Source organism: Clupea harengus, chromosome 16, assembly GCF_900700415.2.
Source record: "Clupea harengus chromosome 16, Ch_v2.0.2, whole genome shotgun sequence".
NCBI lineage: Eukaryota > Metazoa > Chordata > Actinopteri > Clupeiformes > Clupeidae > Clupea > Clupea harengus.
In genome coordinates this window covers 24,900,596-24,908,095 of record NC_045167.1, presented here as the reverse complement: position 1 = coordinate 24,908,095, position 7,500 = coordinate 24,900,596, and the positions used below count along the sequence as shown (strand labels likewise).

Genomic DNA, 7,500 nt, shown 5'->3' with positions numbered 1-7,500 from the left:
GTTTGTCTGTGTGGGAGAGTTATCGTGTGTCGTTTGTGTGTGTGTGGGAGAGTTATCGTGTGTCAGGTGTGTGTGTGTGTGTGTGTGTGTGTGTGTCTGGTGTGCACATAGAAGCTCCAAATATGTGTGTTCATTAGGTATTTTCTGAGATGTTTCAGGTTTTCTTTTGTTGTTTGTTTTTTGTATGTGCTTCCAAGTAGAAGCTTTGTGTCTGCGTGCGTGTGTGTGTCTGCGTGTGTGCGTGCGTGTGTGTGTTTTTGCATGAGGTCTCAGCGCTCATATGCAAACGTGAGGGACACGGTGTCCTGCGTGTGGACAGTGCTGCACTGTCTGTCTGTCGTCCCTGCAGCGGGAGGGAGGGAGGGAGGGAGCACAGACTGATGGGAAAACAGCACAGACTCATGGGAAAACAGCACAGGCTCATGGGAAAACAGCACAGACTCATGGGAAAACAGCACAGGCTCATGGGAAAACAGCTGACCTGTCTGCGTTTGCGTGGCCAGCCATCTTGTCGGTGTGTGTCTCTCGGGAAACCCAAAACCCGTCTCACTTTCCTCTCTGACTGGAGAAGGGTGACTGAGGAACCGAGGCGCCACCCCATGTTTTTGGGATGTGGCGACCAGAATTGGTGGTGAAGTTTGGGAAGAACACAGTGCAGGAGATGGTGGCTTCATATAAAAATATATCTCTTATTTATTTACATCAACCCCAAACCAGTGCACACAAAATAAACAACATAAAATCACAATACAGACAGTACTCACAGTAACTCAAGTAACTAGGCCCCTAGACACTTGCTTGGCCCATTTAGGCCCAATACTGGCACACTCGTAGGCACAAGCTAGGCCCCAAACTAGGCCCAGAAACGAAACGCATGCACAAAACACGGCACAAAACACGGCACACACAGCTAGACACAGTAACACTTAACCCCACAGCAGGTCAGCGATCAACCTTCAGGCCTCTCTAAAGTTCTCCCTCCCACCCTTTAAATAGGGCAGCCGGTTGGGCTTAATTGGACCAATTAAGTCTCCCGGACCCAACCATTGCTGCGGGGGAGCACCAGGCAACACTCCTCTTGCGAGTCACGGTGATACGCTGCCACGTCTGCCACGTCTTCGCTCAAGAGGTGCGTGGTAGACGTGTAAGGCATCCAGCAACGTTTGTGGAGAAAGACGAGTCTACCACGCACCTCTTGAGCGAAGACGTGGCAGCGTCAATGTGAGAAGGTGAAATCCCCCCCCTTATCACCGTGACTAACAAGAGGGGTGTTGCCTGGTGCTCAACTGCAATGGTTGGGTCCGGGAGACTTAATTGGTCCAATTAAGCCCAACCGGCTGCCCTATTTAAAGGTATGCAAATGGTAGATGCTTAAAAGGAACCAACATGCTTCAGCACATCGTCCTCACCCAGACCCTGGCCATGCGCTGAGCTACTTGCACTGGTGCATTTTTAATTTTTTTTACTTTTAATGATTGATTTTTACTTTTCTTTTAATTAATTCTTTCCCACTTTGCGTTGTCTCACATACGTTAACACATCCACACAACATTCAAACACACACACACACACACAGACGGTCAGCTGGTAATTATATAACACCTGACGCTGTCATAATAACAGGGTCTGTTGGGTGGGAGCTTGTGATGTGAAGAGGGAGAGGAGGAGGGACAAAGGAGCGAGAGAGCAAAACTTTATCCACGGTACAAAGGAGAGAGACAAACACAGAAAGAAAGATGAGACAGAGAGAGAGAGAGAGAGAGAAAGAGAGAGAAGGGAAACGCAACCGCAGAGTTAGTGAGGCAGAGGGAAAGAGAGAGAGAGAGTGAGGCAGAGTGAAAGACAGAGAGAGAGACAGAGAGAGAGAAAGAGAGAGAGAGAGTGAGGCAGAGTGAAAGGAACGGAGAGAGAGAGAGAGAGAAAGAGAGAGAGAGAGAGTGAGGCAGAGTGAAAGACAGAGACAGAGAGAGAGAGAGAGAGAGAGAAGAGAGAGAGAGAGTGAGGCAGAGTGAAAGACGGAGAGAGAGAGAGAGACACAAAGAGAGAGAGAGAGAGAGTGAGGCAGAGTGAAAGACGGAGAGAGAGAGAGAGACAGAGAGAGAGACAGAGAGAGAGAGACAGAGAGGCAGAGTGAAAGACGGAGAGAGAGAGAGAGAAAGCGGCGGTCCTGTGAAGACATGGGTGTGCTGGTAAGAGCTCCTCTAATACCTGTTCTGTTGGTCAGTATTGATGGCTCCGCTTGGGTTTCTCAGATCCTACTGATTTGTTTTCCATACCTCTTAGCCAGCTGGCACGTGTGTGTGTGTGTGTGTGTGTGTGTGTGTGTGTGTGTGTGTGTGTGTGTGTGTGTGTGTGTGTGTGTGTGTGTGTGTGTGTGTGTGTGTGTGTGTGTGTGTGTGTGTGTGCGTGCGTGCACTTGGTTGTGTGTCTGCACTTGGTTGTGTGTGTGCGTGTGTGTGTGTGCGCACTTGAATGTGTGTGCGTGTGTGTGTGCGTGCACTTGAGTGTGTGTGTGTGTGTGTGTGTGTGTGTTTGCGTGTGTGTGTGCGTGCACTTGAATGTGTGTGCATGTGTGTGTGCGTGTGTGTATGCGTGCACTTGGTTGTGTGTGCAGTAAGGGTTGACTAACTCTTAGTGTCTCTAAAAAACACGCTACTGACATCGTGGACATATCTGCTGGCTACTGTTAACATTTACACTTTCTTTTTTTTCTTTCTTTTTTTTAACATGTATCTGCTGGTGTGTGTGTGCGTGTGAGTGTGTGTGTGTGTGTGTGTGTGTGTGTGTGTGTGTGTGTGTGTGTGTGTGTGTGTGTGTGCATTCGTGCACCTACCCTGTGGTAGCTGTTGGCTAAATGTGTCCTTATCCTTTGGCAGTGGGCCTAATTTGTGTTGGACAACAATGCTTGCACATAGGAGACAATCTTGCATCTAAGAGACTTAACTATGTACCATGATCCTTTCAACACACACACACACACACACACACACACACTCACACACTCACACACACACTCACACTCACACACAAACACACTCTCACACACACACACACTCACACACTCAAACACACACACAAACACACTCACACACACACAAACATACTCACACTCACACACACACACAAACACACTCACACACACACACACACACACTCACACACACACACACACACAAACACACTCACACACACACACACACACTCAAACACACACACAAACACACTCACACACACACACACACACTCACACTCACACACACTCACACACTCACACGCACACAAACTAGCAGTCCTCTGCTATATAGAGCATACTCAAATGGGGCCTAATTTCTCCCTCATTTTGTGTGACAACAGTGTGAGAGCGTCTCAGACAAACAGTCCTAGATTCTGTCATTTGAAATGGTCCTTTTGTGTCACACACACACACACACACGCGCGCGCGCACACACGCACCCACACGCACACACACGCACACACACACAACCACGCACACACACACACACACACACACACACACACAACCACACACACACACACACATGCGCGCGCCTTCACTGTATTTTTTTACAGTGGTGTGGAATGTAGAGGTTCTGTGTCACCTCAGTGCAGCATCCTAATTGGCAGGGTTTCCTGACTATTGTTATGTCACACACACACACACACACACACACACACACACACCGCTAGCACAAACACACGCACACCACACACCACACACACATGCGCACACGTGCACAAACACACACTCACGCACTACACACCACACACCACACACACACTTTCATAACACACACCCCCCCACACACACACACACACACCACACACACACCGCGTGCACAAACACACGCACAAACACACACCACACACCACACACACATGCGCGCACATGCACGTGCACAAACACACACTCACACACTACACACTACACACACACACTTTCATAACACCCCCCCCCCCACACACACACAAACACACACACACACGTTAGCAGAAGGTGAGTGTGTGTTCTCTCTGCTGAAGGTCGACCCCGGTCTGTCTCAACCTCAGGCCGTCGGTGAGGGCAGCCTCTGCTGGCCGTGGCATTAGGCAGAGGTGCGTTATGGGAAGGAGGCCTCTGCCGACCGTGGCTTTGGGCAGAGGTGCGTTATGGGAAGGAGGCCTCTGCCGACCGTGGCTTTGGGCAGAGGTGCGTTATGGGTAGAAGGCCTCTGCTGGCCGTGGCTTTGGGCAGAGGTGCGTTATGGGAAGGAGGCCTCTGCCGACCGTGGCTTTGGGCAGAGGTGCGTTATGGGAAGGAGGCCTCTGCCGACCGTGGCTTTGGGCAGAGGTGCGTTATGGGTAGAAGGCCTCTGCTGGCCGTGGCATTGGGCAGTAGGGCTGAACGATTTGGGGAAATAATCGAATTGCGATTTTTCCCCCAAATATTGCGATTGCGATTTAATATGCGATTTTTTTGTTTTATCCTAATTTTTTTCCCAACAAATCGTAATGAATGATGACCAACACAATATTAGATACATTTAGTGTAAAATATTATTTCCCACAATTACATTTTTTATTTAACTGCTTATTACAGAATCAAGAACAACAAATTGGTGGCTTTGCCACTGTGCATTTAAGTAATTTTAACAAAGTAATTGTAAGAATAAACACAAGGCATGCACTTTTTAAACACTGGGCAAAATTTACCATCCTAAAAAAAAATATATATATATATATATCATTTTTTTTTTTTTTTAAGATCACGTTTTTAATCGCAAACGTTGCGGTTAGAAAATCGCGTTATATCATATCGCGATTAAATCGCAAATGCAATTAATCGTTCAGCCCTATTGGGCAGAGGTGCGTTATGGGTAGGAAGCCTCTGCCGGCCGTGGCATTGGGCAGAGGTGCGTTATGGGTAGGAGGCCTCTGCTGGCCGTGGCATTGGGCAGAGGTGCATTATGGGTAGGAGGCAGAGAGACGCTCAAAGGCTGTTTGTGTGCCATTCTGTTGGCTGTGGCAGTCTTTTTGTGCCACTCCATGTACAGCGGGCATGCAGCATTCTGCCCCTTCAGGTATGGAGGTGTGTGTGTGTTCTGTGTGTGTGTTCTGTGTTTGTGTGTGTGTGTTTGTGTGTTATTAATGTGTGTGTGTGCAAAGCAAAGCATAGCCCACGCTGAATTGCTCTCCAAACACGTCAGACATGAGAGACCTTATGAAAGAGACACGTCATCATTTGGCCAATCAGCACAGCCATCTAGTAGAGACCTTATGAAAGAGACACGTCATCATTCGGCCAATCAGCACAGCCATCTAGTAGGACCTTATGAAAGAGACACGTCATCATTTGACCAATCAGCACCGCCATCTAGTAGAGACCTTATGAAAGAGACACGTCATCATTCGGCCAATCAGCACCGCCATCTAGTAGGACCTTATGAAAGAGACACGTCATCATTCGGCCAATCAGCACCGCCATCTAGTAGGTGTGTGTGGACGTGTTGTGGATCCACTGGCTGTTGGAGTTTTAAGTTTGGATAAAGTAGTAGGAGGACATCAAATGTCACAATCAGATCGTGGATGTGAATACGTGGATGTGCATATGTGTGTGTGTGTGTGTGTGTGTGTGTGAATGTGAATACGTGTGTGTGTGTGTGTGTCTACGTGTCTGTTTGTGTGTGGGAATGTGAATGTGTGTGTGTGTGTTTGTGGGAATGTGAACGTGTGTGTGTGTGTGTGTGTGTGTGTGTGTGTGTGTGTGTGTGTTGGCTTTACCTGCCTGCAGTCATGGTTTGAGTGTTTTCCTCTTGAGTGTGGTGAAAGACTCTTGTTGTTAAGAGGTGTTCTCACCACTATGCCCCAAGGGCCCATCGCCGGGGGGTCATCGGCATGACGACCACGAGATGCTCTACGGAGTGCGCGTTGAAAGCTCAAGGCAGCGGCAGCACTTTCTCAAGAGCCCTGTTGCCAGGCAACTGAACGTCAGGGGCTTCACGTGAGGAGTAGGAGAGAAAAGGAGGCAGGCAGGCAGGGTGGAGATGGTGATGATGATGAAGATGATGAAGAGTTGTGGTGTGGACTGTTGAGGAGTTTTACTGACCTGGGCCAGATTCCTCAAATGTCTCACTGTCTCTCTCGAAACTGTTTCTCTGTCTCTCTGTCCCTTTTTTTCTCACGCAGGAAGGCAGCGTTTTTCATATTGCTTCTTTTACAGACCATGCAGAAGAATGTTTGTGTATTTGTGCTAATGTGTGTGTCAGTGTGTGAGTTTGTGTGTGTGTGAGTGTCAGTGTGAGTGTGTGTGTGTGAGTGTGTGAGTGTGTGAGTGTGAGTGTGAGTGTGAGTGTGAGTGTGTGTTGTGTGTGTGTGTGTGTGTGTGTGTGTGTGTGTGTGTGTGTGTGTGAGATAGAGTAGCAGGAGGATGTGATGTTCAGTGGCCACACTCTGAAACATTAGCATTGTCACTGCGATTGGTGTCCGTAACCATGGTGTTGGCCCGGGAACATTCCGTGGTTTCCATGACGTTATCACTGAGCGAAAGATCCCCTGTCCGGAACGGCAGGGAGTCTTGATGAGGAGAGCATCTTTTGGAGGGCTTCCCCATCTCTCCTTTCATTTCCCCTCCCTCCCTCCCTCGCTCGCTCGCTCGCTCTCTATCTCTTTCACACACACACACACACACACACACACACACACACACACAAACACACACACACTCTCACCCACTCCTTCACTCACTCTCTCTTTCACAAATACAAACACACACACACACACACACTCTCACTCACTCTTTCACTCTCTCTCTCTTTCTCTTTCTGGCTTTGCCCCCCTCCCTCCCTCTCTCTCCTTTTCCCTCCCTCGCTTTCTCTCTCTCGCACGCTTTTATCACTCCAGCTTTAAATTGGAAACAGCCATCTCTTCTTTGTCTTGCTACTTTTCTCTCTCACCATCTTTCATACTCTCTTTCTTACTGTCTCTCCCCCCCCTCTCTCCCTCCCTCTCTCCCTCCCTCTCTCCTTCTCGCCCCTTCCTCCCTCTCTCACCATCTTTCATACTCTCTTTCATACTCCCCCCCTCTCCCTCTCTCCCCCTCCCTCTCTCTCCCTCCGTCTCCCTCCCTCTCTCCTTCTCGCCCCTTCCTCCCTCTCTCACCATCTTTCATACTCTCTTTCATACTCCCCCCCTCACCCTCTCCCCCTCTCTCCCTCCGTCTCTCTCTCCCTCCGTCTCTCCTTCCCCCTCAGGGTTGGTTCTTTAGTTTCCGTATGAAACCCTGTCTCTAGGAGAGTCTCACCACTTCAAAGCCAAGCTGTCTGCCTAGTGAAAGGGAAAAGGGATGTGTCTCCAGTCAGAATTTTACAAGCTTCTGTGTGTGTGTGCGTGTGTGTGTGTGCGTGTGCGTGCGCATGCATGTGTCTCTCGTGTGTGTGTGCGTGTGCGTGTGCGTGTGCGGGCGTGTGCGCGTGGGCGTGTGTGTGTGTGTGTGTGTGTGTGTGTGCGCGTGCGCATTGAAGACAG

General features: G+C 49.2%; 1 protein-coding gene across 2 annotated transcripts in view; it reads left to right on the top strand.

The window, feature by feature from the left end:
- cdk17 (cyclin-dependent kinase 17) overlaps positions 1-7,500 on the top strand; it is a 64,164-nt gene that overhangs the window by 30,537 nt on the left and 26,127 nt on the right. The window lies entirely within an intron of this gene.